The sequence below is a fragment of the Ostrea edulis genome, chromosome 9 (assembly GCF_947568905.1).
Source record: "Ostrea edulis chromosome 9, xbOstEdul1.1, whole genome shotgun sequence".
NCBI lineage: Eukaryota > Metazoa > Mollusca > Bivalvia > Ostreida > Ostreidae > Ostrea > Ostrea edulis.
Genome location: NC_079172.1, coordinates 19,257,218 through 19,269,356, shown reverse-complemented (window position 1 = coordinate 19,269,356; position 12,139 = coordinate 19,257,218). Strand labels below are relative to the sequence as shown.

Genomic DNA, 12,139 nt, shown 5'->3' with positions numbered 1-12,139 from the left:
CCTTCCAATGTTTGAATTAGGTTTGTGTTTAAATATAAAAATCTTACTTTTGGATGGAAGAAACATTGAATAGCTATGTGGTCAGTCCCGACTTTGCACCAGAACCCCTCACCCAGGGGCCATAAATTTCAGTTTGAAAGAAGCATCCTTGATCATCATTATCATACTATTAGTTTGTCTACTTAAGACCCAGCAGCAGAGGAGGAGATTTTCAAAGAAATAAAATGCATTTTCACTATATGATCAATAGGGCCCCACCCTAATACCAGAACCCCTGACCCAGGGGCCATGAATTTCACAATTTTGAAAGAGGCATCCTTGCTCATCATAACCATGCTATTGGTTTGTCTACTTAATACCCAAGGACAGAGAAGAAGATTTTCAAAGAAATAATGCATTTTCACTATATGACTTATAGAGCCCCACCCTAGCACCAGAACCCCTGATCCAGGGGCCATGAATTTCACAATTTTTAACAAGAGGTACTGTGAGCAATGCTCACTAAAATACCCCCCGCTTAACCCAATCTCCCAAAGGGTGTTGGTAATAGGTATAAACTACCTCTTTTCTGAGTGTTGCTACTTCGATGTCCAGTGCGCTTGACCTTTGACCTTTTGACCCCAAAATCGATAGGGAACATCTTCATCCCATGGGTAGTCCATATGTATGATATGGTGACTGTAGGTGGAAAGGATAACGCTTTAGAGCCTGGAAACCATATTGCTACTTCAATGTCCAGTGCGCTTGACCTTTGACCTTTTGACCCCAAAATCGATAGGGAACATCTTCATCCCATGGGTAGTCCATATGTATGATATGGTGACTGTAGGTGGAAAGGATAACGCTTTAGAGCCCGGAAACCATATTGCTACTTCAATGTCCAGTGTGCTTGACCTTTGACCCCAAAATCGATAGGGAACATTTTCATCCCATGGGTAGTCCATATATATGATATGGTGACGGTAGGTGGAAAGGATAATGCTTTAGAGCCCGGAAACCATTGCGTCTACAGACGGACGGACAGCCCGATTCCAGTATACCCTCCCACAACTTGTTGTGGGGGTTATAAAGAGGCATCCTTGCTCATCATTACCATGCTATTAATTTGTCTACTTAATACCCAGAGACAGAGAACAAGATTTTCAAAGAATTTCTACATTTTCACTATATGACCAATAGAGCCCCACCCTAACACAAGAACCCCTGCCCCAGGGGCCATGAATTTCACAATTTTAGTAGAGGGCTCAACGCTCATTATAATTATGCCCACAGTTTGGCTTCTTGATGTCCAGGAGTAAAGAAGAAGATTTTTTAAAATTACACTCATTTTGATGGTTTTTGCCCCACCCCTCAGGCCCCAGGGGGGCAGGGACCACGAATTTCACAATTTTTGTTCCCCTCCACCCACAGATGCTATATGCCAAAATTGGTTGAAATTGGTTCAGGGGTTTCAGAGAAGAAGCTGAAAATGTTCAAATGTTAACGCACGACGACGGACAAAAACAGATAGCAATAGGTCACCTGAATGAATTCAGGTGACCTAAAAATTAGGTCAAATTCCAAAGTCAAGGGTCAAATATTTGGTACCCACGGAACGGCCTTGTCACAAGGAATACTCATGTGAAATAACAAAGCTCTAGCACGTATTGTTAAAAAGGTATTGACACGGTTAAAGTTTTTAAAAAGTAGGTCAAACTCCAAGGTTAAAATATGTTGGTACCCACGAAAAGGTCTTTTCACAAGGAATATTCTTGTGAAATATCAAGGCTCTAGCAATTACTGTTCAAACGTTCTTACCCCCCCCCCCCCCCCCCGATCTTCGATCTCGGGGGGCATAAAAACAGACAAGATTATTCTGAATGTTCACAAGGTGGTGCTATAACGACATGAAAAATGATTGAAACTGCAGCCATTAGAAATTCCCATGTATTGGCGCTCCGAGATAAAAATGTGAACCACCCAGAGATATTGTAGTACGATTCGTCAGGTACAGAGATCGCGCCATGGTAATTGGAAACAAGAGAAAAACCTCAAAGCTTACAACAACGCAGGATCCTTATTAACGTGGTCTTAACCGAAACACGAGTCCAGCTGTTCACCCGCCTCCACAAGGGACTGATTCACTCTTGGTGGACCTTTGAGCTGGCAACACAATTAAGTCATGATCAAAATGATTTCTCTATATTGTTAATATATTCAACTAATTATGTACATCTTCGTTTATTTTTCAATTATTTATCATCCATTTTCCTTTTTATTAGTCCTCAACCGATAAGGTCGATTAGGGACTTTTGGTTTGCACTCTATTCGTCTGTCAGTCCGGTAAACAGAGCTGTGGAAAACTGCCGGTCAAGACCGGCTTAATTTGACCGTGATCGACATAAATTGGTTAACGGTCGGATCGTATGACCAATGTTGTTTGCACCGCCCGCACATGGGTTCATTAAGAGCACCGTAATCCGTGTTACTTCAGTTTTATAAATCATTTCAATTTTAAATTTTAATATTCGGACAGGCTTAAAAAGTCTAATCGGACAGGCAAAGTTGATAAACATGTCTGTCCAAATGACAGGCTTCTGAAAACAACTTACAACAGCTCTGCCGGTAAATCAATTTTCCGCACTTTTTTTCTCTGTTCTTGCAGATATTTATTTGATATTTGGTACATTGCTTTGCCACTACAAGTTACAGATCAGTTCGAATATATCTCGGTCCATTGATATTTCACTAAGTTATGGCCCTTGAACTTGGAACAATAGCATGAAAAATCATTTTCCGATTTTGTTGTTGTGCTTGCAGATATTCATTTGGTATTTATTAGATTACTTTGTCATAAAAAATTACAGATCAAGTTCGAATTTTGGCTCGGTTCATTGATTTTTCACTGAATTATTGCCCTTGGACCCAGAAAAATAGCATGGATTATCAGTTTACATCGAATTCCAAGTTTCTTATTTCTGTAGATAAGAGTACTACACTCATTTAAACTTCTAACATAATAACACAGAATTCAGAAATATAACCCAACAATGTAGCTAACTTATTCATAATCATCTACATTTCACAGTTCATTGACTTGGTTCAAGACTTAACCCCAATTATAAATTTGTCTGTTTTCCTGGTCTAGTCTTTGATTTCCCACCATTCCTATCCTGGTTCCCCAATTTTCCCCTTTACCATAACCTGCATAATGAGCTTGGAATCTTGTTGCGGTCTAAGAATGTTTGCGACCGGTAGGAGACTGCCTTGCAATACTCTCAGAATGCTTGTTTAAACAGCGATTCAAAGCCGTTATTGGGTCGGTTCCTTGTGGAGTCAACATTGCCCAAACTGACATCAGTCATTTTCTGATAAAAATGTTTCAAGAACTTTACATTGTATCATGACATGTGACTTCAGATTCAAGGATTATATCAAATATATATTTATATGTTTAAGAATATATATAACCGGTACCATCAATACTATATTTATACTTGTATACTACATTAAATATCATACAACTATTAATTTTCTGTTTGTTTTATTTATATAGTTCCCAAATCAATTACATATGTTATACAATTTTGTACATGTACAGATCCTGTTTGATTATTAGGGAGAGTGCTCATAAATGACTAAGCCGAAGCCAATCCCATCAATCAATAGAATAACGCTGTTTAAATTAAATTGAAAATCGTTTTGTTTCAAACTCTTAGTGCGATAGATATCTGCGTGACGCGAGTATCGTTTTCTATCGGGGAAAATTGAGAGGTACCGGCACGATGTCTACTGACAATTAACCAAACGGTCTTTCTTCCATTGTAATCCACTGTAAAATATTCATTGAATGTGAGAATATATCTTAAGAACTCTTTTGTACATTTCTCTTTGATGAAGAAATTCAGGGTTTATTATAGGCCGCGCAATAGGGTTTTCATTTAGAACTGCGGGCTTTAGGTGAATGTATTCATAATGTGATGCATACTTCATGGGGGATTGAAGTTAACATTAGCCTTCGAGTTGTATAATCTCAAAAAATAAATCAAGCTCATTTCCAACCAAAGAAACAAACAAACAAAAAACACGTAAGGAATAAACACAAGCATTTGTTACTGCGTTTGTTTCTGATTCTATTTATTTCATCTATTACTTTATATCTATTCATTCATGATATAGAAAAAGGCTATGAAGTGTTTTGTTTATTCAAGCTTATTTTGCGGATTTACACAACTAGAAATATATTCAAGTGAAGTGACAAGGAGAGTCAAGACCAGTCCAAAACCCCAAACATAAATACATGTTAAATCGCTATCCTGCGTAAAATTGTTTGTACTAATTATGTTACTATGACTTCTAAATTAACCCTGCGCCCTTTCAGCGTGGTACGACCTGATTTCCTTCATCTTCTGCTGCCTGACGCTTTTGTTAAGTCGTTTTCTTGTTGAATCCTGAAACACAATACGGGTTTTCAAGGGACTTCACTTGCGTATTTCAAATAATACAGAAAGATGGGTTTATGTTCCCGATGTAAAATATCATTACAGTGTGTTATAGCTCAATCGATTTTTTCACTAGATAAAAGTAAACCGATATATTTGCATTTCCTTTAAAGTCATTCCAAAATGACTAATGAAACCAGTTTGATGTTTTCGGAACACCAAGCAACTTCTTTTTATCTTATGAAAAATTCTGATATATTCCGAGTGAATCTTGAATATTCCTTATAAAATGAACCCAGATTTGGCTTCAGTATACTTAAAACATTAATCAATAAGAACCAGTTTACGGCAGCAGACGATGGCAAGTGGGTCCCGTTTTCAAACGTATCAATTTCAAAATTTATTCTGGTTTTAATTTTTGCATCGGTTTAATAAAACGGTTAAAATATTTCATTGAGGGAGTCAGCAATATTCCAATTCCCCAAGAGCAAACATATTTCCCTCAGATTCACTATTGGAAATCTAGGAATGCTTTTGGGGAACTGGAATCTTGCTGCCTCCCTCCTTGACTTGCTTTTCAAAACTATCTCTGACAAAAGTAGCCACTGAGTCGTTTCTTAACAACACCCCATTGCAAACTTAAGTTCCCCTATCAAGCAAAGGTTAGGTATCTATCAACCAACAGACAGATATAAAGACAGACAGATGAAAAGAGGAGATAGTTATTAATAAGCAATTGCTTGAAATGTTGAATTACTCTACACAGTTAATATTTAATTTACACGATAACTTCGTAAGCCATATTTCAGTCAGCGAGCCTTCATTTAGATCTGCGTTCCTCTATGAAGCTTAGACCGACTTACATTTCACCTTCATTAATTCGTACCTTAATTGGTGGTACATGTAATGAGTGCGTCAGTGTTATGATTGATTGGGGTTTTACGCTGTTTTGGCATTATCTCAGCCATTTTACGGCGGTTAACTAATTGAATGATGTTTGGTTGTGAGTGTTTGAGTTTCCCTGACGGCCCCCAGTGAGCCTACTCTCTTTCGAACATCAGGGAAACGATCTTTGCGTGCCAAGGGGGTTGTGATCCTTGACACGGGACACCCTTTAACGTCCCATCCGACGGACATAAATAAACAAGAGGCCCATGGATCACATAGCTCATCTGAGTCACGTTGGCCCTTCTGTTGAGATTTAAATTTCTTTTTTTTTTTTTAATCTTTATTCCAATGAAATGTTTTTTCCCGTGTTGTCGCCCCAACCTATCTCCAAAGGGTCACGACATAACAATAGATGCAAGGTCCAAATCACGGTACATAAAGTATGATTGATTGTATATTATTTAAAGTCCCTTTCCAAAGTTTACACTCATGGAGACGTCACAATTGCCGATAAAGGGCAGTAAAATTTAGGCCTACATATATGTATGCTCGGCGCCTACGACTTTTGAACAGGGGGTGGGGATCTTCATCGTGCTACACCTGTGACATGGGATCTCATTTTTTACGGCAACATCCGAAGGACCGCCCCATTTAATCGCCTCTTACGACAAGCAAGGGGGTACTGAGGACCTATTCTAACCTGGATGTATGAAAACTAAGGTATTGTCTTAAGGAATATATAAACAAAATATGAAACCCTGACCTAAAACAGTTAGAAGATGATAACTTTTCTTAGAATTAGGTCAAAATCGGTTTCAGGTCTAAAACTTTCGTATCAAAAGAAAGATTAATTGGTTGATGATGGTTTTACGTTGTTTGGTTGAGTTTTTTTTTAAGTTTCCCTGACGGCCCCCATAGAGCCTACTCTTTGTCGAAAATCAGGGAAAGGATCTTTGGCGTGCCAAAGAGGTTGTGATCCTTCACACGGGACACCCTTTCATGTCCAATCCGACGGACATATAAGTTAAAAATACATAAACAGGTTTTTTTAAAAAAGATCTTGTCACAAGGAATGCAAACATAAAATATGAAAGATAGATCACTCACTATTCTAAAGTTATGATCAACGATAACATTAAGGTTTTGAAATCTGGGTCAAACTTCAAGGCCAAGATCAACTGCTCAAACATGTAAGATTTTTTCATAATGTACAAACTATGAAGTTCTACCTTTAATAAATCAGGAAATATTACATGAAGGTTTTCTTAAAGTAGGTCAAACTGAAAGGTCGTACCGCCGCGGTGGCCGAGAGGTTAGAGTGTTCGCCCCGCATGCGGAAGGCCGGGGTTCGGATCCCGGCCGCGACAGACCTAAGTCGTTAAAACATGCAGTGACAGTTCCATCGCCAAACGCTCGGTATCGGGTGTGAATGTCACGGGTCCTCGGAGATGACCTTAATAACAGATGTCCCGTGTCACAGTAGGTGTGGCACGCTAAAGAACCCTCACTGCTCCTTGGCCGAGCATAGGCCTAAATTTGAAGCCCTTCACTGGTCTCTCTATATGAGTGAAAAATTCTCGATCGAGACGTTAAACAAGATACAATCGAAGGTCGCAAGATTAATAACTTAAACTTTGATCCCCTATTGTGGCCCCATCCTACACCCGCGGGGGGGGGGGGGGGGGGGGGGGGGGTTGTTAAAAACCTGAATCTGCACTATGTCAGGAAGCTTTCATGTAAATGATACCAATTGAAAATCTTGTCTGAAAGAAAATTACACAAATAAAATATGAGAGCCCTATCACTCATCATGCAAATGTTACGAGTAATTCTAAAAGGTTCGAACAGACTGACAGGACAAAAAGGATAACTTAGGCCTCCAGAATTAAGTTATACAGGCATTAACTTGAATCCAAGAACTTTGTAATGTTTGTATTTTGTTATGATTTAGTGTGGTCCTGCTAGTATTGAAAAGAATTTAATTAATATTTTACATTTCCCCATATAAACGTCTCCTATCGTGGCACAAGCCTACCTCAACCGAAAAAGCCAAATACAACTTTCAGCGCCGCCAGTGGCGTAGCTTCCTATGAAGCACGAAAGCATGTGCTTCAACATTGTTGCGGTAAAAAACAAGAGGCCCATGGGCCTAGAATCGCTCTTCTGATACATTGTAGAACAGGCAAAAATTCTCACTAACCAAGATTCATCAATTAACAAAGTTTGATGATATTAAGTCAAATACATGTAGTACCTGAAAATTTAAATCTAACTGTCCAAAAGTAGGTCACGATGACCTACTTTTGGTCGACACACTGAAGACTCAAGATGCATCAACTGACAAGTCAAATAGTATTCAAATATAGCCGTCAAATTCCAAAAGAAGGCCACAGTGACCTACTTTTTGGTCGACACACACCAAAGACTCAAAATGCATCAACTGACAAAGTTTGATAATTGAAGTCAAATAGTATCTGATATATTCAGATATAAACGTCAAATTCCAAAAGTAGGTCACAGTGACCTACTTTTTGGTCGACACACTCTGAAGACTCAAGACCCATCAACTGACAAAGTTTGATGACAAATAGTATCTGAAGTATTCAAATATAGCCGTCAAAATGCAGAAATAGGTCACGGTGACCTACTTTTCAGTCAACACACTCTGAAGACTCAACATGCATCAACTGACAAACTTTGTTAATTGTAAGTCAAATAGTATCTGAAATATTAAAATATAGCCGTCAAATTCCAAAAGTAGGTCACGGTGACCTACTTTTTGGTCAACAAACTATGAAGACTCAAGATGCATCAACTGACAAAGCTTGATGATCCTAGCTTTCATAGTGTCCAAAATATGCATCTAAAATTCAAAAAGTAGGTCACTGTGACCTACTTTTAAATTATTTTTTTTATAAATATGTTTCGAGGCCTCTAGACGCTTCAACTTACAAGGTTTGATGATAGGTCATGATGACATACTTTTCACATGACGCACTTCAAGGTCCCATGATCCATCAACTGACAACTTTTGATGATCATAGGCTCAAAAGTGTCCAAGATAGGCATCAAAATCTATTTAATAATAATTACCTGCGAAATTCAAAATGTAGGTCATCATGACCTACTTTTGAGTTAACATGATATTAGGTCCTAAGATGCATCAACTGACAAAATTTAAGGTCAACTTTGAAGTGATCTTGAGACCACACCCTTTGCCCCAGGATGATGCCTTGAACAATTGTTTATCTACAACCTATGCTCATCCTTATGCATAAGTTTGGTGATAATTTGCCCAGTGGTTCTTGAGAAGATTTTTTAGCAATCATTACTTTTGTTTGCAATTATCTCCCCTTGTTAAAGGTCACAACCCTAGTTTTAACACAAATGAAAGCCCTTGGTCCAAGGATACCCTGTGACAAATTTGACAAAAATTGGCCAAGGGGTTCTTGAGATATAGCCCTTTTCCCAAAAAGTTGACGCACACCGCACGCCAGACATATGGCCATATGATTAGCTCTTTGAGCCTTCGGCTCAGAAGAGCTAAAAATGAAATAATTGCTTAATTTGACTACATTTCAGTTACTACAAAATATATTAAGAAAATATATGGCATTAAAGTTAGTGTTGTATTATGTTTATTAATCTATCTAAAATCAATGGTACATGGGGTATGGCCGGACATCGCATCCCGCCCCCTTCATATAAAAAAAAATTATCAATTAGATTAACTGCATTTTTTGAGACGTTATTTACTCTAGTTATAACAACTAATGTGTTTCTGAACTCTGTCAAAGCTTTATTTAAAACGACTAAAATTCGATTGTATCTTTTTTCATTTTAGATACATCGAATTTTAGTCGTTTTAATTAAGCTTTCCTGGAATTCAAAAACACATTTAATTTAGTTGTTATAAAAAGAGTACGAAACGTCTCAAAACAAGCATTCTGAGAGTATTGCATGACAATACATAGCACCCTACCGGTTGCAAAAATTACTGTACCACAACAATATTCAAAGTTCATTATGTAGGTTATGGTAAAAGGAAAAATTGGGGAACCAGGATAGGAATGGTTGGAAATCAACAACTAGTCGAATAGAGACTAGACTAGGAAAAAAGACATATTGATAAGTAGGTTTAAGTCTTTAACCAAGTCAATAAACTGTGACATATAGGTGATCATAATTTTTTAGCTATATTGTTGTATTACTATGCTAGAAGTTTTAATGAGTGTAGTACTCTTATCTACAGAGATATGAAACTTGGATGTAAACTAACAATTATATTCATGCTATTTTTCTAAGTCTAAGGGCCATAACATAATGAAAAATCCACGGACCAAGACGAAATTCGAACTTGATCTGTAACTTGTTATGGCAAAGCAATGTACCAAATATATGATGAATATCTGCATGCACAACCAAAAAAAGTCCGGAAAACTGATAATTCATGCTATTTTTCTAACTCCAGGGGCCATAACTAAGTGAAAAATCCACGGACCAGGACCAAATTTAAACTTGATCTGTAACTTGTTATGGCAAAGCAATGTACCAAATATGAAATAAATATCTGCAAGAACAGAGAAAAAAGTGCGGAAAACTGGACTGACGGACGGATGGAGCGCAAACCTAAAGTCCCCTTCGACTTCGTCGGTAGGAGGCTAATAAAAAAAATTGCAGTAAAACTAATGGGCAATCGGGTTGTTTTTAAATTGAGGGAAGTTACGATGTCTTTACCCCCATATTTCTGTGTTTAAAATTAAAGAAAATGTGTATTGGAGACTTTGAAAAATACCTTTCTTAATTGTCTAAAATGCACCAGCTTCCGGGGGTTCGGTGGTCCCCACCCCCCCCACCCCCCCCCCCCCCCCCATCCTTTCTGCTTCCATATTTATCTTCCCCAAGCTACGCCACTGGCCGCTGTTTTAGCATGCATAAACATCGACGGTAAAGCCCATGGTCATTACAGCTACTGATGGTTATATTAGGGCCATTTTTTCTAGTGGTAAAATAATAATGCCTTAATTCTAAAATATGTCGTTAAAACAAAGAGGTTTAAAAAAGACGACATTTTGATTCTTGACAGGATTCTGAGACTCTATTGGCCTCTTGAGTAACATACTAGGTTTCCAAAGAAAATTCCCGGCTTTTCTTGATTTCAAAGAGAAACTTCATTTCTGTACCAAGTCTTTACGTTACGATGTGACCATTGAGACCAGCTGAAACCCTTAAAGCTACATATGCCGTATTCTTTGGATAACACCCTAGGAACAAAAAGCAATGTGAAAGCGTGTACGGCCTGCAGGCTGTTGACGGGACACATTAGCGAAACAGAGTCAGACGGAATTGAACAGGGTAGAGGGAACCACTGAGCAATAGAAGGGAAGTTAAATTATACGTTTAAAGGGACTGATTCACGACACACACACCCCCAATTTTGTTTTTCATTGTAAATGATCAAAATCTAGACTTATATGTTTAGAAGGTTTCACAAAAAATTGTTTTTCATCATGACATAAGTTCATTATAGAGAGTTTATTATTTGTTTTGAAAACCAAGATTGAGGTGTGTTATTGATTACGAAGTTTTAAAAATAAATGGATATTGATCGAAGTTTAATATATATATACATGTATCACATTTCAAGTATATTTTAGGTAAAATGTGTCATTTAAAAGTTAAAATTTGTGATTGTACAAAATGATGATGCTTTGAATTACAAAATTAATGTTTTACAGGTTTGTTTGTTTACATAAATAGACTCGAGTCTTTGTTTACATAACACAGAATCAAAGCTAAAATATTGATCTTATCCTTGCATTCAGACGGTCCAAAATTTTGGTTGTCCTCACTGCCATGGCCCTGAGCACTAAGCATAGGTCTAAATGTGTGGTATTTCACCAACCGCTGGTGACGTCTCAATAGGATTGAAAAATCTCGACGGGACGTAAAAAACTAACAAACAAAACTTGAATTAACATTCATACTTATGACTGGTTACAATGGCACAATTAAATATCTAAAGCACATCAAGTTGCTGGTTTGAGAAATTCTCAGATAAATTTGGTTTTTATTAATTCATACTGTACCAGATCACCGGCTAATAATCTGTGATATTAATTATTAGAAAAAAGAACACAAAAGAAAAAAAATTGGCAAGTATATGAATTGTATGCGTTGGTAAGGTAATTAATGGTAGAAATTCGAACAATGTTGTTTGTCTTTAATGAGAGCAAGGTCTGAATTTTATGTCCATCATTGTTATAACTGCACGCGGAAATATCCATTTCCGATCTCTGAAATTCATTCAGTTCATTGATATATGTGTTAATTTCTTATTTCCATTCTGAGATTTTGACAACAAATATGAAAACGTCAATACATGTAACTGTGAGTGAAGTGCTACATGCATGCTGCACAGGACCTTAGCAGGAGTTCGAGTTTTTCGTTTCATCTGCAAGACCCACGATTCTTACTTCTAACTACCGAGTGATTGATTGATTGAATCTTAGGTCTGTCGCGGCCGGGATTCAAACCCCGGCCTTCCGCATGCGAGGCGAACGCTCTAACCTCTCGGTCACCGCGGCGGTAACTACCGAGTGAAAGGACTCAACACCGATTTTTACGACCTGTATGTTTGATGCAGCCAGGGTATGGACAGGGATGGAACTCGCGATCTCCTCGACACGAAGCGAATGCTTGAACCACCGCCACCAGTAATTTATACAAATGTACCTTGAACTGCTGATGCGCATAAGACATCTCAAAGATAATCATTGGCATTACAAGTTCATACCGTACAAATCCATGGGTGATTATCGAAAAAAAAA

General features: G+C 37.8%; 1 protein-coding gene across 1 annotated transcript in view; it reads right to left on the bottom strand.

The window, feature by feature from the left end:
• LOC125659808 (serine-rich adhesin for platelets-like) overlaps positions 1–12,139 on the bottom strand; it is a 50,774-nt gene that overhangs the window by 23,562 nt on the left and 15,073 nt on the right. The gene's annotated exons all lie outside the window — the stretch shown is intronic.